The sequence below is a fragment of the Neodiprion virginianus genome, chromosome 6, assembly GCF_021901495.1.
Source record: "Neodiprion virginianus isolate iyNeoVirg1 chromosome 6, iyNeoVirg1.1, whole genome shotgun sequence".
Classification (NCBI taxonomy): domain Eukaryota; kingdom Metazoa; phylum Arthropoda; class Insecta; order Hymenoptera; family Diprionidae; genus Neodiprion; species Neodiprion virginianus.
Window position 1 is genome coordinate 13,728,513 of NC_060882.1, and position 25,980 is coordinate 13,754,492.

The 25,980-nt window shown below is 39.4% G+C and overlaps 1 protein-coding gene across 1 annotated transcript in view; it reads left to right on the forward strand.

Annotated features, from left to right (window-relative positions):
• The window catches only part of LOC124307480 (dipeptidase 1-like), a 1,861,010-nt gene that overhangs the window by 1,762,692 nt on the left and 72,338 nt on the right, over positions 1–25,980 (forward strand). The gene's annotated exons all lie outside the window — the stretch shown is intronic.

Here is a 25,980-nt window from a genome sequence, read left to right on the forward strand (position 1 = left end):
AGTTGCTTCTACTATATGCAGTCACACAATTCAGTCAACTATATCGGATCAAGGAATACTTCTTTCCCCACTTTTTTTGGTCCTAAAAGAAACAAGTGGTATGTTCGGTCCAAGTGTGCAACAGACATTGTTTAGACCAGATAATGTGTACATAGAAGTATAGAAGTTTAATAAATTACTTCAGGTATGAACGGGTTATAAATTTCATGATTATTCACTTATGGAAATGAAAAAGTAGTGAGTACAGTAGGAAGTATCATATTATTAGATTTTCAGAAAATTTTAAAACTTGGTTGTAACATGTTTTTTTTTTCTCTAACGTTGATTCAAAAAGTGTACTATTGATTGATTCATGGAGAAGCCAATGCCCTACAGCTGTACGTAAGGCAGCACCTCCGAATACAGACGTTACATTGAAAATTATCCCTAAAGAAGCAACCGGAAAGATCCGACCCCTTGACGTTGATGGTTTTAGGGTGTGGAAAACTTTTGTCAGACTTTTCTCTGACAGTATATTATTGATGAATTATGATCTAAATGTATACCTGGGAAATAAAATTATTGAATTGCAATCCCTGACTCACAATCAATTATCTTCTCGACGATATGTCAACCTTTTCAAGTATTCTTGGTTTAAAAGTAGTTACACAGAAGTGAAGCCAGAAAGATTAGAAAATCCTGTGGACACTTTCGGAGAAACGTGTTCCTCACATTGTGAAATTTCAGGATGCGATAATATTGCGAATATTCGTTATTCTTGGTGCAAGAAATCCTTATATTTTTATCATTTTCCCGACGATTACCATTATTGTAGTACTTATAATGAATAATGTAATGCATATTCCTCCGAATACGGAAATTATGTGACATTAAATAACGAATTATTGTTGTAATTCAATATATTTTAGGGTTCATAGTAAGTCGAAATTTGTATTCATCGGTGTACAATGATGTGCACTTGACGGTCGACGGATAGCGAAGAAATCAGACCGGAAAAAGCGAAAAAGAATTAGACTATAGACTTGGAACTAAACTGATGTGTTCGGATTAATAAAATAAAATACATTCCGATTTCCCTCATTCATTGTATTCGTTTCATAAATCTGAGAACATCATCTCTCTATCTAATAAAAAAGTTTCGAACAAATAAAAGGGAAGCCTGGAGCCTACAATAACAATAGTGTACGCACGAAGTTGGCAGTGGGGTGAGATGTCGAAAACAAAACAAAACGCATCTAGCAAACAAAGCTTCCTTTGACAGCTGTCCTCGACTGTTTATGACAGTCTTTGATAAATATCTTTATAGGTGTCTGTTTCTGCCACGCAAAAAATAAACATACAAATTATCAAGATGATTCCCGACGGGAATTGTCTTTTTCGCGCTCTGGCGTATTGTGTATACGGCACTCAAGATCGACACGCAGAGGTGAGACTGACAAGGAAGGTCACTTTACTGTACCCCCACAACCTGGGTTAAAATAATTATATTTTGTAGTTCACACCAAAGTATAAACCCTCATCAAAAATTAGCAGCCCACTCGCTTATTTAAGGGGTGAAATTAATTCTCAAAAATTGGTAGTTTTTTCGTTTTTCGCTGATATCCTCGAAACAAAAATAGATACGGCAAAAGTTTAGAGAGCAAAGTTGTTCATTTTTTAGTGCTCTGCAATAATATGTAGTCAAAAATTGGAAACAATTTTTTTATTTTTTATCATTTGAAAAAAAGTGTTTTTTAATACATTTTTCGTCATTTGATCACTGAAAAAGTTCTTATTTCGCCTAAAAATTAAATAAGGTTGACAAATCCGTCAAACGGAATATGTTGACATTTATACATAGGTTTAGTAAATCCACATATGCTGTTCCACCCTTATCGTAAAATACTCATAAATCTTTTACATCTAGTTTAGTTTTGTGCATCCATTTCAGTACCAGCAAATAAGTATCACATGATTTTTTCTCATTTTACATAAAACTTCATTTAACATGCATGTCGTTTATTTATTTACTAGAAACCTTTAATTCATATATTATATAGCTATTAAAATGTCTAGTACTCATGACAGGAAAAAAAGCAGACAATGCACTTATCAGTTTCTTCATTTCGTATTATGAAATGTATTCATTGCAATAATGATATTCCTGAAAGAAGTGTTTGAGACACAAAAGTTTTTTGCACCACGAACATGTTATAACAGCTAAATCACCACAAATGTGACATCGTGGTTCCGAATTATCTCCAAAACCAAACGTCACCTGATTGATGAACTCAGGGGGTGTATTTTCTATGTACCCACTTTTGTACCATGCATATTTAAGCATATTAATATAACGTGGGGAAGACAGTTGATTGTGAACAAGTGACTGCAGTTTGATGATGTTATTCCTTCAATGCAGATTTATATCGCTACCGGAGAGAATTACTATATCTGAAAAATGCCGAACAAAATTTTTCCATATTCGAAAACCAAACACATCTAATGGTTGTATTTGTCCTGTTGTCCCTTTTAGAATAATTTTTAATACAATTTTTTTGTTGGGAGGAGTTACTACATCAACTGCTTCTGAACAGTGTCTACTCCAGGAGTCGATTAAAGTCGCACTGTTGACGCCAACATTCGGAAAATAGATTTCGGTTAGCCACTGTTTGAAATGATCTGTCGAAAAAACGAAAGAAATATTTAATTTGATTTGGTTTACAATATTTAATATGCCACAAGAATGTATGATTTAAATAGTTCTTACCTGATGTTAACTTTCCAGATTTCGATGCCGAACCAAAAACGTTTGTGTGTTTGAACAACGTTTTATCTACGCGTGGGCCAAAGTCACCACCGATTTCTTTTAATACAAGATATAACGGTAAAAGTAATTTTCCATCGGCGGATATCGTTGGTTGAATCGTATAAAAATGAGTTGTTGAAGATATCGATTGAACAACGCATTCAATTTCTTTTGATCCTTGGTTTGCAAGAGTGCGACGAGAATGCATTTCAAATTGAAATCCACATTGATCTGAATTGTAAACGTTTTCCAGACCAAGGTCGTTGATAACAGATTTAATGTTATTTGTAAACTCTTCAGCCGCTTTTTTGAGATTTGTTGAGTCTTCTATAGTTTTCCGGGTGATAAATTTTGTAATTTTCCGAGACGTAATGCGATGTGCTCTTTTGAACATAATCACCCATTTTTTTGACGCTTTGAATCGTGCATCGGAATTCATGAAATTTTTATGTGCGGTCAAAGCCCATCGTCGCAAATCAATATCGTGTGCTATCTTGCCACATTCAGTTACTTCAATGAAGCGATTTAAAGTATATTGAGATATCTCATATAATTTTTCTTCAAAAGTCCCACCTTTATTGATTTGATGAGCCCAACACTTCAATTGTGTTTTAGAAATCACTTTTTAAAACGGTGTGCAACTGTACGAATATTCAAATTTTTTGTTTTTCCACTTCTCCAAAACTCCACAGCTTTCTTCTTGTAATCCAATGAAATCTTATCTTTATTTTTTGTACATTGAGAGTCATCGGCCTCATCAGATGAAATTGAATCCCATTCCAATTTACTGTCTTCTATATTTTCATGCTCATGGTGTTTGAATTTTTCCTGCAATTCCAAACATTCGTCTTCTTCAATTTTGATTCTCGTGTATCTGTTTATGCTTTCAATTAGAAACTCTTTAATTGTATCTGCTAATTTCATTTCATTCTCATTCACTGGTGTTTCAGGCAAATTCATCATCATAAAATAAGTCAACAAAATATTTATGATATTCAGGGGATTGATATACATTTTTGAAAAAGTTCACAGTATTCAATACGTTGTTCATAATGCACTCCTATAACCAAAAAACTTTAATGAACGGAAACCGTCAATACTAACTTAAATGTGGCAAGAGTCAGTTTATATAGAGCCTCGTTATTTACTGATATGACGGTATTAAACATTTCAGATGGGATATCATGGAAAAATAAAGCGTATTTCAAACAGTCGACCTCACAGTTTGATTATGGTGAGAACATGTAATCAGTCCAAATCTATAAAAAAAATTTGCGTTTGAAAAAATAACTTTCCGGTTCCATGACCTCTTGAGACGTGAAAAACAAATGTAGATTGAAATCATTAAATGTGGAATCGGAACAATTACGTTTTATTATGCAATGATAGAGAAAGATGTGTAAAAAAACCCGTTTTTTTTATGAAAATAAAAAACAAAAAAATTCTATATAATTTCCGACTACGTAATATTGCAGAGCACTGAAAAATGAACATTTTTGCTATTTAAACTGTTGCCGTATCTATTTTTGTTTCGAAGATATCAGCGAAAAACGAAAAAAACCACCGATTTTTGAGGATTAATTTCACCCCTCAAATATGCGAGTAGGCCGCTAATTTTTTGTGAGGGTTTATACTTCGGTGTGAACTACAAAATATAACTTTTTTGACCCAGGTTGTGGGGGTACAGCAAGGTGACCTTCCTTGTCAGTATACTACTATATTAAACCATTTAGAACCGACCCAGCCGTTCATGAGACGATATGAAAGAATCATATCTAATATGAAGCGAGAAAAAATGCTAGAGAAATTGTGAATTCGAATATTTTAGGTGTATTGAAAATATTATATATTAGACTGTACTGAGTTACACTTGTAAACAAGCCACATACACATGTCTCAAATTGTGCCTCTTGCGACGAAATCTGCAACTTACACGAATACACAGCACACTCAACCAAAAGAAATTCGAATACAGGTGATGAAAGAAATTAATCAGATGGTAGTCAGGACGGCTAGGTGGTCTAGCGGAGTAAGTCTCCGGCAAAGCATCTCTAGATACCAGGTTCGATTCTTGGCTCCGTCGTTAATTTTTCAATTCACCTATAATATTCGAATCCACAATTTCTCTATATTTTTGTCATTACTCGACACAACGTGTCCATGCCGTTTTTGTATCTCAGAGGTTTTTGAATATAAAGGGTTTCAATGAATATTCACACATAAAAGTAAGAATCGCAAATATTTATATAGCCTATATAATTCGCACATTAAAATTGCATGAATAGAACACTCGGTTGCAGCGAGCCCTCTTCTATTTAAATTTGGTGTCTCTGCTCCGAAATCGGCCAAGCTATTCAATGCGACCGTTGAACTTGGACCGATCGGAGCTGCGAAGATGTTCACTGTACAGCCGTTTTGTGTGTTTTGCTTAAAAGAAACTGGAAAATGAAACCTTTTCGGTGCGGACAAGCTGAACAAGTGTATAGCTATATTCAAAATTGCGAGAGCCTCTGGTTTGGCTTTAGCTAACGTTGTATCGCGGGAAAATGCAAACAACCTCCAAAAATATCATAGTCGGCGCCATAACCGTTTCACAGCATTACCGCCAAAACAGAGAGGATATGACCCGAAAAAGCAAGCATCCCCGTCTTTAACGACAGAGTAAGTATTTCTATTACGCAAATTGTATATTTTCAGCAAATATTTAAATTTTGTCTACCTTAGGGCATAACTTATAATTCCGCTGTGCACAAAGTATTTACTTAAATTTTTTACGTAGCGTTTGCATAATTTTAATCTTTATAATCGTACTATCTTACATATCATGTATGACTTATCAATGAATTATTTGTCAGTCCATACGATAGTGCTGTTGAAGTTGACATTGAAGACGTAGACGGCGGCCGAGGCGAGGCTGCTCGTGGCGAGTATGTTGCAAACGCGGAGAACGCTGATGCTCAAGATGAGAATGTCGATGGAGGTGACAATATTGCTGCAGTTGACGAGGCTTAGGAATCTGATACGGCTGAAGAGGTATTGGAAATTCCTGTTTGAGTGTTTTGTAATAACAACCGCAAGAAACATCAAGGCCGAGAGCAACAGTTACATTTATTAGAGAGGGAAAAAGCATTGACAGGCATACGGCAAAGTGCAGTGGACTTAAGCAATACGGAAATCGTGCAAAAATTGCATAACTTGGAACTGCGAGATGAAATGATTTTTTACCATGCCTTATGCCGAAAAAACTACAAAAATACAGTGGCATCAAAGAAATGTCAAGAAAAACCAAAGACAGCGTGGCATACAGCTCTAGATGTTCATTCTTACACGTATGAAGAAATTTGTAAATTTGTGTCTGAAAATATCATTGCCAAAGATCAGTTGTATTTTCTCTCATTTTTAAATACGATATTTATTAGGGTGATTCAAAAAAAAATTCTTTTTTTCCAAACAGGCTCAAAAGTTTCGTTTAAGTATAAAAAAATTACTGTGAAAGAATGAGCCCTTAAAATTAATATTATGATAGTCGACATCGCATTTTTTGATTCCCATAAGAATAACATAGGAAAAATAATTTTCGCTTCTTCTGCTTTTTATACCTTTTAAACGACCAGTAGACTAAAAAAGCGCTATTCTGATCTTTGTGGAGAATTGAGCGTTCTACAAAAAAGGTCTGATAACATTTTTTGATTAGTCCACTCGTTCAAAAGTGATTCAAGATCAAAGTTCAATTTTTCAAAACCTTGAAAGTTACCAACGATGTTGCTGAACGCGGAGTCGCATTAATTGAAGAATATAACTGCTGCCTAACTAAAGATAAACAACAGTTGCAGTATTTATTACAGGTTGTTCGCGACCATCGACAACGTTTTCCCAATTGTTACAAGAAATTTCTTCATTAATGAATATAGGATTTTAAATAGAAGAACGAAGGCTGTCAGATTCTCGATGACAATTAGCATAGTTCCTTGTGTATAAATACTCTGAATCTTTATTCAATACAGTCACACTTCGGTTGACAAAATCGACCGTCTGGGTTGAGATCCGAAACAGGAATAATAAACACACACCGCTTACTTTTCTGTTCTTCCGCGCGCGTGGCTTCGCACTGCTTACCGACAGGGAGGAGCAGAGCGTCACCGTTGTGAATTGGCAAAGCCATACATACATACATATATACCGGGGCAATCTCTTGAGACCACGGTCTTACATACAGGTCTTGCGACTCAATAGAATTCCAATGGTAGAGAGTGGCTCCTCTGTTGAAGAAAAATCCAGATGGAGCTGCGATCGAGGGATGCATCAACATAACCTACAATGTTTGAATAAGCCTTTGACGACTGATTCCACGCCCATGTGACGCGCGAGCGCGACTATCGTCATCCTTGTCGCACCGGGCATCCCTCGATCGCAGCGACGCTAGCGGCTTGACACGTTAAGAGGCCCACGTCGAAACTCAGAGTCGCAAGACCTGTATGTAAGACCGTGCTTGAAACTATACATACAATGCGCATACGCCAAATAATTCGATCTCATTGGTCGATGAAATCGCTCTGCGGCGATGTTTTCGTCTGCTGAGCAGAGCGCCAACGTACACAAAATGAAACTAAAGCTGTAAAACTCTCGCGCGTAAAGCCGTGGACTGAGGTTATGCTGCCTTTTGCTTTCACGTAACGTGAATTGTTTAGGAAGAACAGTATCGTTCAGCAATACCGCGGTCGACATCGGAAGATATCCAACCGACGCAATAAAGAATTTAACGGAAAAGCAAATATCAAATGATACAGAAATTGGTGTTATTTATTGAAAGAAGAACTCTGAAATTCAATGTGAAATGTCATTAACAAGTGGGAGTCTGGACAAACAGAGGTAGGTAAGTAAAAACAAAGTTTATTGTGAACAGATTCTTTATTTACATGAAATTAAAAATGCGTCTCATTAACGATTTATGTTTTGTGCATTTTATTGGAAATGAGTTGTATCAAAAAATACCAAAAGATCCTGTCTGATAATAATAGCTTCTAATATTTTCAGGTACGAAATAATTCATTGTCAAAGCGGGACTGAATTTGTCAGGCATGGAAGCATCTAGGTAAATTTCTAATTACGTGATCTTTGACTATTACAATATTTTAACATGGATTCAATGATGAAATTAGTTTTTTTTTAGCAGGCTCAAAGTTTAAACTTTGATTAACATGCGGAAAATTATGCCTGATACCTGATGGTCAAAACGTTTAGGTGGCAAGGATCCTGGTTTCTCGAGCGGTGCAATCATTATAACCATAGAACCTGGTTATTCCGTCAGACATCAGGTGCCAGAGTGAATTTCATCAGGTCATCGCCACCTTCTTAACATTAGTTGAGGCAAAATTGAAGAGAGGGATATACTACTGATGATAATGGCTGAATATCCCATCATTTCACTTTGATCGAGCGAATAGCGATAAGTTTGTTACTCAACCGTTGCTGCCAATTCATTCTACCGAGGAATCATTCTGCGCAGCATTGTAATTCAAGCATTATTATTCTGGTCAATAGACCAGCATTGTTTTTCAAACTTTATACCATTTAATTGAGTATCTTATTTTGAAGCTTACTGTTACTCTCTTTGGCAATAAATTCAGATAAATAGTTTTTCAAGTCCTCAATTAGATTGTAGGGTTGAATTTTGCTAGGCAAACTGAATCAATCTAAATCTAGAATTGTTAAATAACTTCAGTTAAAAATGTCTTTAAATTTAATTTTAGTTGACGGTGTCATCTGGCTAGCTAGTTGCACGATAACTTAAAACCACATTCAATTTTACACTCTTTATAGGGTCCTACGCTAAGACTAAAAGCTTGTGAATCTCCATTTAGCGCAATTATTTCTGCATTTCATATTAGCATTGTCTGGAGCAAAAAAAATCTCATTTTGAGATTGAAAATGGAACCTGAAACGCAGAAGTTATTCAGTAGCACGAATTGAAAACCATGAATTTTATAATGGTTCCTGCAACAAAGGGACTCTTTTCAAATATCCTTGTTACAAGGTGATGTTCGGAGGACTATGAACAAGATATTGTATCGGATTACATTATTTGGAAAAAAATCTTTATGAACTTTGTTAAAAATTAGATATTCATTTATTTTGATGGAACAAGGGGCACAATCATGAATCCGATAAGTCAATATCCTCGTAATGATGTTCTGACATTACTCTAAAACATGATTGTCCTTGAAGCTAATTGTGACGTTAGGGCGCATTTTGAGAAAGTTGATTTACAACTTGTGTCACAGGATGTGTTCTACGTTCCTGAGTTCTACGCTTCCGATTAGATTTTCTTTGTTTCGAACCGCACTAACATGAAATACAGAAATCATTTTAATGAATCTAATATTACTTGAATTTTCAATTTGAGTATTAGGTTCCCTTCATTTATTTAATCGAACTTCATTGAAAATTTGCGAAATGAACTCTGATAATCACTGGAAAATTTTTCAAAGTAGTAGCAATAATTGATTGATCGGAAAAAATACATTGACTATCGACTATTTGTAAATTTTGTTGAACTATTTTCAAGAAAAAAAAAGATTCACCATTCTGTTACAGAAAGTGAGATATTCAAATTTCTTGAACGCTCGGTTTAATGTCTCATTTTCAAAAGTGATAGAATTCAATATTACCACCTGAAATCACAAGAGAGTGAGAAAGTTGCTTAGTTGCTTGAAAGTGGCGATGATCTTTGTGCGTGTGATAAATTGAATAGGCAGATAACAGTAAATATTAGAGATGTAATTATTTTGGCCGTATCACCTGTTGATAGAAAAAAATTTCATTGTCATTTCTAATGTACGAAATAATAAAAGTGATCAAATCAAATGTTCCCACCCACCTGCTGCGTCTCTTCCAAGCTCGGAGTGGCCAGCCTGTCCGAGCAGCCGATAAAACTCGCGCATGCGCATTATATGTATAGTTTCAAGAGATTGTCCCGGTATATATATATATATATTGATGTATATTCGCGCGGAAGAACAAAAAAGTAAGCGGCGTGTGTTTACTATTCGTGTTTTGGAACTCGACTCCATATATACCAGATATCTTTGTTGTTACTATCGTGGCCGCACGTTGGGCGCTATTTTGTCACCATAAAATTTTTCGCGAGGGTTAGACGAAGAAATGAGATAATTTGTTACCCTACGGCGCAGTCACTAACCTGAATAATTAGACATAAAGAGGGGTAAGAAAAGAGAAAGATATGATTGTTGCGCGCCAGACGCACATGCGTCAAAGAGAATAGATAATTAGAGAAAAAGATAAAGGTGAAGGTAAAGGTAATAGGCAAAGGTAAGGTCAGGTTCTACGACGGTTTTGCACAGCTTGCTCAGTATAAAAAAGATAATGGTAGAGGGGTGGGTTGAATCCAATAGATAAAATAAGAAACAGGTGAAGCAGAAATAGTATCGAATATATTGATTAAGAAGCGATAAATTTTAATAACAGGCAAACCACTGTAGAGATCGAGATACAATTACGATAAATGCGATAAGTAATATTTACAGCCCGAGAAAAGTTAAGCGAGAGATTTAACAAATAACGGAACGTTTTCCGAATAAGCGCGAGGTATGCGTAGGCTCGCGATACTATGATTCGAGGTAATAATTAATACGGTTTCATAACGAATATGCGGAACAGAAAAAGATATATGGTACTTAAATTAAGCATTGATCAAGTGAACCATAAAATATGAGAAGCGATTAGAAAACACGTTCGAAATACAAAAATTGTAATAGTTATCACATTACCAGAATTATCAGCGATATAACAGAGACAGGGAATTATGAATTACGAGGTAAATTCAAGGAAATAGGTCGAGTAGAAAATTATTATAAAATATAGGTACTAACAGATAATACGTAGTCTCTAGTTTGCGGTAAGCGCGAGTAGGAAGAAAAGTAATACGCAGTACGGTAAAAGATAATTTAAGATAAGGCAAATAATATTCAAGAAAATTGATGTGCAACATACGACAAACCAAAGAGACTACGGACAACTACGATCAGCGATATTAGCGAAGAAAATAATGAAAAAGGTGTTATGCGATACGGCACAATACTCCAATGTCAAATAAACGACGAGCGGCACCCCGCGGCGATGTGAGATCGCTCAGGCGGTACACTCACTAAGATAAATCAATCAAAGGTAATAGGTAAAGAGACAGATATGAACTAATCAGAAAAAATATAGCGAAATAGCAATGCTCAATAACTAAGATAAGAATTGATCATCTAAGAGAACACGCTGCTATACAGCGATATTAGACAGTTAGATATTCTATAAGAGAAAGATAATAAAATAAACCGATAGTCACTAACAATGCGTAAGTAATAGTTAACCAGTCGCGAAGTTACTTGCAATAAGAAAGAGAAAGGGACAAGATAAGTGATAATAGAGAATAAGGTACGAGCCCAGGTGGCTCAAGCAGACCAACTGCAAGATGAAGATAAAGAGAGAGCGATAAAGATAAAGATACGATATACTGCAAGTAATCTCGTGGCTTCACAAAATGGAAAAGGAACCTCACTTACGTAAAAGAAGATAGAGAAGGCACCGAAGATGCGGTAACAGTAGCAAAACTAAATTTACAATACGAGAGATACAAGAGATAATAATAGCAAAACTGAATTTACAATACGAGAGATACAAGAGATAATAATAACGGTACGATATAGCGATAGCACGTCTTCTTAGAGCGATAACTGAACATAGAGTGACGAGACGAGCGATGATCCTGATTTTCGTCGAGCTGCTGTCACGTGATTTTTCCCCAAATTTGCGGTATTCTAATTGGTCAGCAGGTCGCGTAGGTCTGGTCTACGGATAGGCGGCGATAATCCCTCGCCGCTTGTTTTTCTTCTTCCTCGATGCCAGGTATCGAGGTATCGGGACGTCGGAAGGTGGTCGGAGATGTTTTCCCTCAGCTGTGCGGTATCGTTGGTAAGAGGGGAGGTCGTACTGCTCATGTGTTGCGATATGAGGTGTGCGACAATATTACGTCACCGGTCCTTTGGACTTGCGACCGACTGTATTTCACTCCTTGCTTTACTGGTACTCCCCGTTGTAGCTATTTCGTTCGCGCTGCATGCCGGCCCTCGCTCATTGAAGCCCTCATGCCGGAACGATCTGGTGGTGATGGCCCTCAACCCGGATCCCCACACTATACCCACCAGATCCACGTGGTCATGCATAGTCTAGCCTATTCCACGCTGCAGTCCTTCGATAAGACGGTTCGTGAAGAGAAAACCGTCCTCTATTTGATAGACAACGACTTAGTAGATGTCGTGGTCGGTTCAGCTCCAGGCTGATAAGTATCGTCGACGGGAGGCTTTGTTGTGTTTTTGACGCACAGCCCTGTACGCCGCCTGACGATGCATCCGAGCGGTAGAAGCATTCGTTCGTGGTTCGGCTCCTGGCCGATAAGTCTCAAATAGTTGGAGGTGCTGTTGTGCATCACGCACGACCCTTTTCGACAACTAGATAGGCATCCATCGGGAGTGGTTTCAGCGGTATTCGTTCGTCTGTAGTCGGTGGTGGTCGGTGTTGAGCTGGTTAGTGACCCCTGTGAGGTAGTGTCCTGGTATCTTGACGCGAAGGTCTCGTAGATGGTTTTCGTAGAGCGTTACAGAATTAGAAAATAAGATAAAATTAGCTTAATAGAGAGAATTCAGCTTAAAGATAATTAGTCGTTCATTTTTGGAGTATTGGCCTCAGATGTGCTGTCGTGATTTTTAGCGATATTTGTACCTAGGGGAGTGCGATAGTCAAACAATGTGACGGGGTACGAAATACCACGTCACAATACATAAATATATATGTCGGAGTAGTAGTCGTGGCGTCAGAACTCTTTGCATTTGCCGAACGGGTATTCATATTTAATGAAAGGAATTACAAATGATGCTTATAATCAATGTACAACTTCGATATTACAATACTGAGTTTTCCCAATTCAATGTTTCTCAAAACGATAGCTGGCACTCAATCTATCCCTTATGAGTTATGGGTAGTTCGGTAACGAACCCACGGTCGACAGGATACTCGATGTGTCCCTACTAGACTGCCTCTCAATCAGAACTGCCGCTTCCTTCGCACCTTCATATTCCAAAAAGCTTCACCGGGCTCCTCAGCCCGCTCCCCTTTTCCCTCTTTACCTCTACGGGTAGATAACGGTACCTATCCCGCGACCGTGGCTACGTTCGGTGACCAGATGTGTCACCCCGAACCCAATCAGCGAATATCATAAACGACTACTGTTCAGTCAACACCCAAATTGCCCGGGCGAAGCGAAGTTCGGCTTACTCGCAGCAAGAAGGCAGCACTAAGCAGAGCATAGATCACCCGCCAATCGATAGCCAATCAATGAATTTTTAGTTCAAATTTATTGTCTCTTGCGCATTTCGCTATTCTCTGACGTCATTCGCTATGAATTTTCTTATTGGCTCTTAGCTTTGGGACATGTTTAGTCTTCCTCACGGGGAAGAAGACGCGATTTCTAACGGTTTCCGCCATTATTGTACTTCGGCTACCTCTAGTTCACCTCGTGTTCTTTTCTTGTCGCTAATTCTACTAATTATTTGGCTATTGATAACAATAATTAATGTGTGAGAATTCGCTTTAAAGCAGTTATTGAACTAATTGTGAATTTGGGTGCATTCGCTACCACGTGTTGCTCTTGGCATTGTATATATCGGGTAATTCGCTAACTGTATATAGTGTGTCCAATAAATGAAATTATAATTTTTTTTGCTAAATTTAGTGCGCGCAGTTTTTTATTGTGACGACCTGTACCAAACCAGATCACGAGTCTCCTCTACTGTTACTCGCTAAAACAACTACCCTCATGTTTAAATTAACTACTTATTACGGTTATAAATGTTTACACTATGGTCTTGGGAATTTTCACTCTCAGGGAAAAACCCGACCATTCTTCTCTCTCCGACATATATGTATATATATCACATCTTTATTCTCTGCATGTTGCGAAAAACGCGGAAAAAAGTCGATCGATCTAGCCCAAAAATGCTTGTATCGAATTCCAAAAAATTGGACAAAAAGGTAACATAACTGTCAACATTTTCTGATAATTTGCGATTCTTTAGCTGATAATTACGGCAGCGGTAAAAAAACGATTCAAAATCCTCAAAAACCAATGCTTTTCTTATGGGAAAAAGTATGGCTTCCTAGGCGTGGGTAAATATGGAGGGAAAATTTTTCAAAAATTCGGACATTTTTTTTAATTATTTCGAACCAATTTGTGGGGTAAGACCATTAAAATTCGATTTTGCCCTTTTTAAGGACAGGTCTCAATTAAACATATCTACATGTACCTTAAACTCCCTCCCATTGCCGATTTCACCTTAAGTTAAGTTTTGGAATATTTATCCGAATACTTTGTAGAATTAAACTCTTATGTGTCAACATTGAACTGATTATTAAAGAAAAATTGAACCGAAACCGAATTTGCCGCGCGAAGGTTGTGAAACGTATGTACGAGAGACGGCGTGAGGGAACCGGAAGCGGAAGCGGCCATGTGTTAAGCTAGAATAGTCTAGAAGTCTCCAGAAGGTTCGAGAAACCGAGGGAGGAGCTATATTGATGAATAAGAGGAGCTAATGGAGGAGCTATATATATATGCGCAAAACGAGCGAGGAGGAGAGAGTGAGATGTGAGAGTGATAAGCGAGCGCTTGGAACGAGAGTCGCGAGAGCAATCGATTATTGCGGGAAAAAGAAAGTCAGGGTTCGGCGGAAGTCCATGGCCGTGGACCCTGCATGGATTGGGTGTCGCGTGGGTAAGTCGCGAATATCCCAACGAGAATTAAGTATTGTACGCCCAGCGTTAATGTAATTTATATTTATATCATTGTAAAGTCAAGCCCTTACCCTAGCCAACTCCGAAAGTAAACCCCTCTAAATAAAATAAATATATATATATATTGTTTCACCAGTAAAAAAAAAAGTCTCGAGTGTGTAAGAATTATTTTCCTTTAAACTAATGAATACATATTAATATATATATATATACTTAAGGATTAATATAACAGGAAACTTTGATTACATATCATTGGTTTTACGACTAGTTGCCTTCCCTTGGACATATTCCAATTACCGCTATTCTGAAAGAATACAAAGACAAATATTAGTTTACTTCGGTAAATCTCTGAATTGTTTTAGTTCTGTTTTATCAGTTTCATTCTAGTTATTTCATCTCTCAAATAAGTGTGAGCTCCTTGGGGTGGAGGCTTTGTCATGATATACGCTAAGTTCTTCTCAGTGGATACCCAAAGTGCCTTCACTTTTCCTTCATGGACACACTGCTTGAAAAAATCACCATGGGTGTCAGCCATGTGCCTTCTGTTACCAGATTTTTCTATGAATGTCAATTCTTTTTAAATGTTTTCTAGGCTTTGATCAAAGGTTTTAAGTTTGTGACTTCCATCCATTTCTGTGCAATCTCTCCCTGATCTATTATCACACCATATATTTACCGGATACAAGGTTCGACCGATCATGTATCTAATTGATTTATCCAACGATATCAATTCCTGGCATGCGTCACTCATTGCCAAGTATTCAGCTTGACAGGTGGACAACGTCACATATGATTGTTTGTGACTTCTCCGAATAATCTTATAACATATCCGCCAGTGGATGTCGAATCTTGACAATCTCTGAAGCTTGCATCTGTCAGTGCTTCTAATGATTCTGATTTGGACGTGAATTCAATTCACAGATCAATCGTGCCTCTCTTTTCACTTCATTCCAATTGTCCTCTGTTGGATCTAGCTGCTTCCTGGCCAGATAATTTATTGCAAAAGCTATATCCGGTCGCGTGGTATTTGTCAAATACATTAGGCTCCTAATAGCTTCTCTGTGAGGGACCTTTTTTATTTCTTGTATGTTTTCTAAGGTCTCCCCTTAGTATTTGTCCATTCTATTTCTATTACTTACCTGTTGAGTCACCATTGGAGTACTCACCGGCCTGCAATTTGACATGCCAAACTTTTCTAGGACTCTACTTGTATACGCTGCCTGGTGTATTGTAATCTCTTTTTCCTCACTATCTCTTTGAATTGTCATTCCTATGAAAGTAGTGCGTTTTCCCATGTCTTTCATCTGGAACACTTCACTTAGATGAGCTTTGATTTCTTTCAACTTCTTTGATTTGTTGCTGGCAATTATCATATCATCTACATATAAAATAACTAATGCCACTTTTCCTTCTTGTCTCCAAGTGAATAAGCATGGGTCATGTAGATCGTTTTCCAGGTCTAGCTTACGTGCTTAATCTGAGAATTTTTTGTTCCATTTTTTTGGACTTACTTTTAACCCATAAAGTGACGTTTTTAACTTACATACTTTGGTCAATCGTATTCCTTCAGGAACGTCTAAACCATCTGGAATTTCCATTAGAATTTCTTCTTCTTCTGTGAGTTTCGCATTCAGGAATGCAGCTTTCACGTCCATTTGGCACATGTCTAAATTCTCTTTATTGGCTATGGAAATGGCCGCTCTTATTAACGATAACCTTGATACCTGTGCATACGTTTCTTTTAAGTCATATACATTTTTATCTTTGAAGCCACTTGTGACCAGTCTCACTTTATATTTTATTGTACCGTCACATTCAGTTTTCCTTTTGAAAACCCATTTACAGTCTATTAGATTGGGCGTTTCCCCTTTATATCAACTTTAGGTCTGTTAATCAGTTCCCATACCTTGTTTTCTTCCATGAAATCTAACTCTCCTTTAATAGTCTGTTTCCAGTGTATTTTCTCGTCTGAATTATTGGCTTCCTCATATGTGATCGGATCTTTCTGGATTGATGCTAAAAGGATGTGACCTAGTTCATCATTTCCCTTTTCGCATCCTTTTGTGTAACGAGCAAAGCTGACGTCTTGAATTTCCTTTGCTTTACTTCTTGTTAAAGGACCATCATTTTTGTTTATTTGAGTATTCTGTAATTTTGTTTTGTCCTGTTCTTAATTCTCTTTTGCAGGTACTTTCTTTGGCCTACCCCTTTTCTTAGGTTCGGGTTTATTTACTTCTGAATCTTTCAAGTTAGGTTTGTCTGTAGGTACATCTGAATTTTCTATATTGAAATCAAGGGACTTTCCAGTTTCAATATCAAGGTTATCTGCTTGTCCCCTGGGGTTTCTTTTTGTTCCGATTTATAAACATTTTTATAGACTAGTTTTCCATGCATCGTACGTGTCTAGATTCCAAGAATTTCCTTGAGTCGGGATGCCACATAATGTATCCAGTTTGTCTGTATCCCACTAAAACAGCTTTTATAGATACTGGACTGAATTTCGATTCCGTTTTAGGAAGTTTCACATATGCAATACACTCGTATCTCTTAATCTGCTCTAAATGACACTTTGCCTTGGGTGAGTATTTTGTTAGAGGGACTTCATAGTTGATCGATTTGTATGGTGTGATATTGTAAGAATGAGCCGCAGCGTATGCTGCCATTTCCCACATATTTGATGGTAATCCTGATTCACACCTATATGCCCTGACAATTCTCTTAATTGTTTTGTTGAATCTTTCTGTTACGCCATTAAGTTCTGTATTATAAGGTGAGCCACACTCAGATTCTATTTTTTCATGTATCATAATTTCTGCAAACTTTCCACCCAAGTATTCAGTACCTCTATACGACCTAATGTAACAAATCTTTTGATTTTTACCCAGTACATTGTAAGCAGATACCAAATAACTTTTTAAGGCCTGGCCTGATTCGTCTTTTGATTTAAGACAGTATATTCTAGCTAATCTGGAATAATCATCGATGAAAGTTATGATGTATCTCTTTTGGCCCGGCCATGAGATAGGCTTGATTGGGCCCATTACGTCGAATGAACGATCTGAAGTGGCCTTTCTGCTTTTACTTCTTTAAACGGTAATTTTTCCATTTTGGCCAATATGCATATTTCACAATCTTTAGTTTACTCGTTAAATTTGACACTTTCTAGTTTCTTTTCTATCTGTGTAGTTTTTTCAAATACTTTAGAGATTTATGGCCTAGTCTGACATGCCAAAGCATTGCCTCACTTTGTTTTGCTAATTTCCTTGCTTCTGCAACCGGATTTTCTACTAGCAATTCTTTCAAATCATCAGAAGCTTTTATATCATCTATTTTGACAATTTTATGACATGTAAGGCTGACGTTCCATTCTAAAGGCACATCTGAATTTGCTGATTCACAGTTTTCGTCAGTAAGATCTTCCAAAATCTTCCTCCCAATAGCAGACGCTATTTCGATGGGCAATTTTTTTGTACTGTCTAACATATCTCCCTCCAAATTTAACAACTGTTTGTTGTTACGATTATTACTACTATTAGTCTGCGATTACTCGGAAGACTCACTATCAGTTGTCATGAACGCGGTGTAGCTATAGTTATTATATTCCTCGGCTGACATAGTGTTTTCGTTTGTGGTTTTTTGAACTTCGAATCTAACTATACAGTTAGGTTTCTCGTATGTCCCCTCAAATATTGTTTTGTTATTTTCTTTGTTATAACATCTGAATACTTTGTCATCTAGGTAAATGCTGAGACCCGCGTCGACTAATTTTCACAATGATTTACCGAGATATTTTCTACAGCAGTTACGTTAGTTAATTTTATATGTTTCTCATTTAGTTGATCATTTTTTAACAAAAGATTCCCTTTTCCATCAATCATGATGTCTGCAAAATTATTGTTATTGGCACTTTTAATTATGCCATTTTCAGATATTTTAAAATCTGATAAAATGAAACTGTTGTTTACTATATGTTCGGTCGCCCCTGAATCAGCTATGAATTCTACGTTACTGTCATTATTTCAACTATTTTTAATATACTTCGTACTTCGGTTTTTCCTGCATGGGCTTTGTCTTCGAACCCGTACTCACCATTTGAAGGTTGAGTTTCGTCGTTTCCATAGTCAGCTTTTCGAGCTGTCGCACCATTTTTCGATCCACGAACGATGTTGTCTCTGCCTCTGCAGTTGCCCCTGCTGACACCTCTGTTTCGACTTTGATTGTCCCGGTTGATTCTTCAACCTCGCCCTCTGAAGTTTTGTCCACTTGAAGGCTTATACCTTTCAGCAGCAGGTTCGTATGAGTTAGCTTCTTGATTGTTCGATCGTTTATTGAAGGTTGACCGCTTAGATCCAGTGGGACAATCGTCACCCTTATGGTCCGTGATACAATTGCAGAAGTAACAGAACCAACTGTTGGTGTTGTTGAGGTTACAATTTTTCTGCCAATGACCCTGTTTATTGCATCTGAAGCATTTCTTGTTGGATTTCGTTGATTTGTCGATGTGTGCTCTTGATGCTGCAGGGTTTCGAATTTGATCTTTTACATCTGAATTTTCTGCAGCATCGTTGTCTTTTTGAATGCGTTGCATCGTTCCTCTCAATGCTGCGATATCTATCTCTTTGCCTGTAGCAGCGATCATGGTCGAGTCTGTACGTCTTATTTCAGGCATGACCTTGATGATGGCCTGGTAAAACATGGCTCGTTTTTTCTGTTCAGTCAGCTTTTGTGGATCATCGCTTAAATCGTGCTCTCTGATAATTTGGTCGAAACGTTTACAGAATTGGTAAACTCTTTCACCTTTATTCATCCTCAGATTGTAAAGCCTTGTTCTCACCGAAGTAGGTGTTATGCTTATTTCACCTCTTCTGCTATCTATCAACTTCTGCAGTATTTTCATAGGCTCTGTCAGTCCCAGAATTTTCTTGTGATAGTCTTTGTCAATGTGGTTGATGATAATGTCTTTGACGGAGTTTTTTCTCTGGGAATCACTTCTTACAGGGATCCCGGTTGGACGAGTAACCTTTGGGTCTACTAAGTCTAGTAGCTCCCAGCTCGTCAACTCTGTCTTGAGACTGTCCAACCAGACTGCGAAGTTTGATTTAGACGTCAGTTTGTAATTTCCTGTACATTCATTCTAAACTCATTCAAATTTTCTGATTTTGCATCTGTAGTAGAACCTTGCTTTTCGTGGCTTCTGGATTCTGCGGATTGCATGCGCTTTAATCTCAATTTTTCCAATTCAAGCACATTTTGATGTGCTCAAATCAGTTCATAAACAGCTTCTTTAACCAGGCTGCATGAGGTTTGATCCATCAGATTACTCTGAATACCATTCCCAGCAAGCATCTGAGCACTCTGGATGGCATTGTTCATCATATGAACCCCCAACTATTGAGCTTCTGCTTCAGCAGCCGTATGACTCGAGTGGTTTTTGTAAGGGCCGCGAGATGAGCCTCCAGCAATCTGTGACGGAGCGTTGCCGCTGCTATGTGCACCCCCATCTTGATCGCTCATTTGTAGATCATTTTGTATGATCTCAGTCCCAGCCTCTGAAGTTTTCGGTTTTGTGGTTGCTGCTGTACAAATAAAACGTCTTAATTATCTGGCTTTTTGTAAAATAAATTGTCAGATCTGACCATCTAACCTCTGACTTTAAAAGCTTTTCTAAAAATTCACTATTCAAGCTTTTTGTCTAAGCTCTGCAACTATTTCACATCACTTCTGAATTTTTCAATAAATAATAGATGGTTAGTATAATTTTGGATTCTAACTTTGTTCGTTTTCATCAACGGTATTGGCCTCCGTGCCATTCCGGATCCTCATTTACTCAGCAGATTCTTCATCCATGTCGACGCTGTTTTGTTGATCAGACTCTCCACCATTATTATTGACCATCTGTTCTAGGATTTTAAGACTCAGTTAGCATAAATATAATTTTTGTTTACATACATTTTACATTTACCATTTTGACTTCATCATCATCTTTTATCTGAATGTCATCTCTCCTTGATTAAAACGGATGCAATTTTCATTCTTCTTTCAATACCAGATAATTATTTTTATTTTCACTAACTAAGAAATCCTACATGCTTCCACCTCAAATGAGCGTACTACGAACCACTTGAAGTGGAAACGAGAGATCGGGTTCTTCTGCTGCGCAAACCACACATGCACACCGCTCACCGATGATCGACTTCACGCGTTACCGTAAAATTCCGTCGGTTTTGGGTTGTACACGCACACATGTGGGGTACTTTTTTCTTTCTTTTTTTTTTGCAGTGAAGAAAAATCTCAGATTTCATTCGGCAACTTACAACCACAACGTAACCTTCTTTGAATGATTTCATTTATATATATTGTAACGTGGCATTTCGGTTAGGCCTGCCCGTTACAAGAGACTCCCTGAACCCTGGGCGGAATCCAGGAATCAGGGTTTCGAAAATCAAGTCGCGAAATAATCCTAGAGAGCGCCAGAACTGGAGTCACGCACCCGGGCTTCGACAGGGACAAAATAGCGCATTGCGAACAAGATAATACAGGTTTTTGTTTTTTTTTATTTTTTTTTTCGAGTACACCGGCTACCAGCCCGCGACCAACTCCGATGCCGAGGATATTTCGAGGCCAGGCGGAACCGCGGAGATCTCGCGGGAAGGATACCGAGGCTGCGGAGGGGGAGACAACGCAGATCCCTGCAACGCGGGAATCCGAGGCGGACGCGATTCCCGCTGGCGGCCGGCGCGCCGCAGCCTCCCCGCTCACCCCGCCTACGCCCAACCGAGACAACCGCGAGAGACCAGCTAGCGACGAGGGAGCACCACCCCGCCCAACCCCAGGACCCCGTAGAGCTGCGCGGGAGACGACATCGCGATCTAGCCTTAAGTTCTATGCCGCGTAGCGACGACAGGTGCGCGGCAAGTTGCGCAATCCCCAAAATCGATGACAGAGCGATTGTTGCGCATTCTTAGGGTGATGACGTCACGGAGGATTAGCGTGACGAGATCGGCGTTGCGGCCGATCGGCCATCGGAGATCACTTGAGTTCTGGCGACTAATCAGAGTAGTAGTGTTGCGATATAGATTCGGGTTGCGAGTGTGTTGGGCAGAAGTTAGTGATTGCGAGGGAGAATGGCTGCCAAGGATCACGAGGGAGTGGGCGAATTCGTGTCCTGGATGTGGAGCGGTAAGCGCTGCTAACCTTCTTGCGAGAGAATTTCGAGAGATAATTAATAAAGGCTTGCCGAGGAACAGATAGCCATTGAGGATTGGCGTTAACGACAGTACTCGAGATTCTTTAGCCGATACATCTGCTTGGTGACCGTAGCCTGAGTTGCACGTAATGAAGTAGCGTTACTTTCGGGTGATCGAGGAGGTCGTGTCGAGTCACGGGTTGAGCTGAGACACTATTGTCTCGAATTCGAGTGTAACCGAATTGCGTTACACGGGGTCACGTCAACTCAGTCCGATACAGCCTCCTTTCTCGTGTAGGTCGCGAGCAGTCTAACGGGGAGCGTTCGAATTCGCGACCGCGTCCCGCCGTCGCGGAGAAAGCTGAGCTCGGGTGTGTGTTAACAAGAATATTCTTTTGTAGAGGATAGTCGCGGGTGACGCGACGAGCCTCGTTTCCGTTTGGCCTTTGGTATAATGAGTTAGTAATAAGTTGGCGATCAGCGCCCGTAGGCATAAGCAGTTTTATTTCTTTTTCTTTTGTTTGACTGAGTGCCGATCGCGGACAGCGTCGGCCGAGAATTCGGTTCCGTTTCCGTCGAGGGGTTTAGTATTAAGTTGGCGATTAGCGCCGTTCTGTAGAGGACGATCGCGGGCAGCGTGTCGGGTCCTATTTTGTTGTTAGTTTGGAAGTTAGCGGTTATCATTAAGACGGCGACTAGCGCACGTAGGCCGGAAAGGTCTTCTAGATCTATTGATTTTTTTTTGTTGTTTGTTCTTTCCTTTTTTTGGTTATATCTAAGCCTCTGTATCTGGAATCACGACGACGACGCTCGCAGTATTATCATTTTATTTTATTTTTGTATTATCGCTAGCTGAAAATATATTGTTTAATTTCATTATTGCTTTGTAAAATAACGTATTGGCGTACGTGTGTCGTATCTCTCTCTACCCGAAAGTTACCCCTCCCCTCTCCGCGGTACTGAGCTGCCGAGTATATGGTCGCGGTATAGCGCATTACTGATTTCGAGGCGTGTTGATCACGCCAGGCGCCCAACAAATTTCGCGATATTGTTTCAGGTGCAGGATACCTCGCGGACGCCGTTTTATTATGCACGCGGTAAGTTCTCGGTCATTCGCTCCGAGTGACCGAGGAGCGGGAAAAATCCACGTCACAATACATGTATACACATAAACATACACTTATTTCAAATTTATTAACTCTTGATTTTATTCTCGAAAGCAAATTCGTAGTTTGATCACTTTCAATTCAGATTGCGTAGCTGCAACTGCGGGCCTCCCTTCCCTTATTCACACGAGAGAGGTACGTGACATGTATAGGACTAAAAACAACCAGCTAGTCACGTATCGACCCAAGGCTGCACGAAGATAGGCGAAAACTCCCTACCGCTTCTTGCGCACGCACAAGATGCTTGACTCTCCGGGAGCGCGACAGCGACCATTAGATGATGCGATACACACCGGCGAATGAAGCCAATACGGGCCCGGCAATAGACCGCCACACACTTGAACTTCGCACAAGCGCGCCACGAAACCCCGCCGATTCACGCACGCACAAGAGTGAGAGAGAGAAAGAGAGAGAGAGAGAGAGAAAAAGGAAGAAACCCAGCACGCACAGTAGTAGTGTATATATGACAGTTCGAAATCAAAGATGGCGGCGCTCCCCCCTAGCCCCCCCCCTCGGCCCGAGAGTTCTCGACCACACAATGGCGCGCTTCCCCCTAGCTCCCCCCTAGCCCCCCCCAAATCCGCGGCGCTCCACCCTAGCTCCCCCTAGACCCGCCCCCAAATCCGCAGCCCCCCCCCCCCCCCCGTTGATCATTTTCGCGATTTGCCGCAAGACGGCTATTTTCATAGGATTTGACACACACACACACACACACACACACACACACACACACACACACACACGCGCGCAAAATAATTCCTGTCGAGACTTGTTTTCCGCCGAACGTCATAAACGTAGGTATTCGGGGCAAGAGCTCTGGGCCCCGATTTTTTATACCTGCACCGCCCACGACCTGCACTTCGTTGACCGATTTCCAGTGCATGCTCGGTAAACTATACATTGCTACGTTACTCATAGCATTTGCGCAGATTTTTATACTTAGGTGGGCATCCATCGTAGGCGGTGGTGGGTTCGTGGAGAGGGGAAGGGGGAGAGGGGGAGGGGGAGAGGGTGAAACCCTGTTCCAACACGCTTTTAGGCAAGATGCAGCAGAGGAACCGGGTGACTTCAAACGAGCAATAAACCGCAAAAATCTAGGGATGGTGAGGGCGGGGACTGCGGACCCCGCCGTCTTTGACGTCATTTTGGTACATGCATTTCATCATCTCTGCAGAGCCGGGAGAGCGATAAAACCCAAAAATTTAGGGATAGCGGGTCGAAAAAAGGGTGGACCCAGTCGTCTCTGACGTCATTTTACCTCCGAGATGCGCCGAACGCAGTGCGCACCGCATCTCTGACGTCATTTTTCCCTCCGATATGCGCAGAACGCAGTGCGCACCCTTCCCAAATTCTTGCGATATATCGGCCTATATATAAGCTCAACGCATCCGATGCAGACTCGTCAGTATATAATCGAGCGCAACATTCCCACTCCTCAACATGGCGATGATCCTAGACGTGCAATGTTTTATCGGTCATAACATGAAGTTTGTACCCAAGGAAGTCGCAGTCATGAATGTAAACGGGTCGGGTCTGGATTACATCATTTTCAAGCCGCCCTATGATTTGGCAAGCTTACCACTTGAATGTAGAGCTACCAATGTATGGTTGACACACAATCACCACGGAATATCATGGCATGCGGGCAACAAATCTCACGAGGATGTAACGAAGATTGTGAGAAAAATGGTTGGAAATGCGTGTTACGTATACGTCAAAGGGGCGGAGAAGAAAGCACGGCTGACGGAGATCGTCGATGGTACAACGAGGGTTATTAATATGGAAGATTTGCATATCATACCCCCTGCAATGGAAAAATTGAGGTATATGGAAGCGGCACCGTGGCACGACGTGAACCATGAATACTCTGCAGCGAATAACCTCCAGCAAGCAGCAGCGCAAGGCTCAATTTGGTATGATGACAACTCTGAATACATCCCGGCATACAATTGCGCCTTTGAAAATGTGCAGCCACTAAGGAGTTGGTATGCGAAGGAGTGTACCAGCTCCCTCGAGAAATCCTTCCGTCTGTACAACGAATTGGACGGTTTGAGGGGAATGATGTCCGAGGATATAGCTTTTTTACCAAAAGAATTTATCCGCACGTTCGCATCAAACTCCATCAATGATGCGTAGGATAAACTACCAGAGAATATGAAAATGGACTACGTCATCGCAAGTTTCCGCAGATGTAGCGTACATTACACACCAGGACCCGATGGCGATATCGTGGATGGACCGAATCCTCTAATTAAAGACAGTCTAGGTTGCAATCGTGTGTCTAGATAATATGGACAATATTTACCAAAATAACAATAGAATTTTTTACAATATACACAATTCTATTCGGATTTATATGTAGAATATTCAATAGAATTAATCTCAATTACATCATAGCTTATACATAAAATCAAAAAAATTCACTATTCGATAAAATTATAATCTAGAAATAGGATTACAAATATTACAAATATATATCTTTATAACTTTCACCCATTCTCGTCACACAAAATGTAAATGTTATGAATTTTTAATAATTATGAATTTAGCGTGGTTTATTCTTCGAAATAATCCATAAAATCATTATCAGTATCCTGTTCGCTAACATTATCATCATCATCCTCCTCCTCATCGTACGCCACCTCTCTGCACACCCGCTTATAAGTTGGCGATCATGATGATAATTGGGTGGGGAGTCTGATGGTCCTCTTTTCCATCCGTTCATATTTTTTTAATACGATTCTAAAATTTTTCCAGAATTTTTATGGATACGATGATAGGGCATACAGAAAAGTTGAAACAAATCGAAAAACTTTGTAAACATACTTATCAAATGCGATAATCATTACGGAATTCAAATCAACATTCACCGTATCGTGAGAGGATTGGCGTAGCACCATATACATATACATATACGTGTATTCTATGAAGTACTCACAAAAAATATAAACTCGTTGAAGTCTTGAGATTTTTCAAATGAATACCGATTTTTT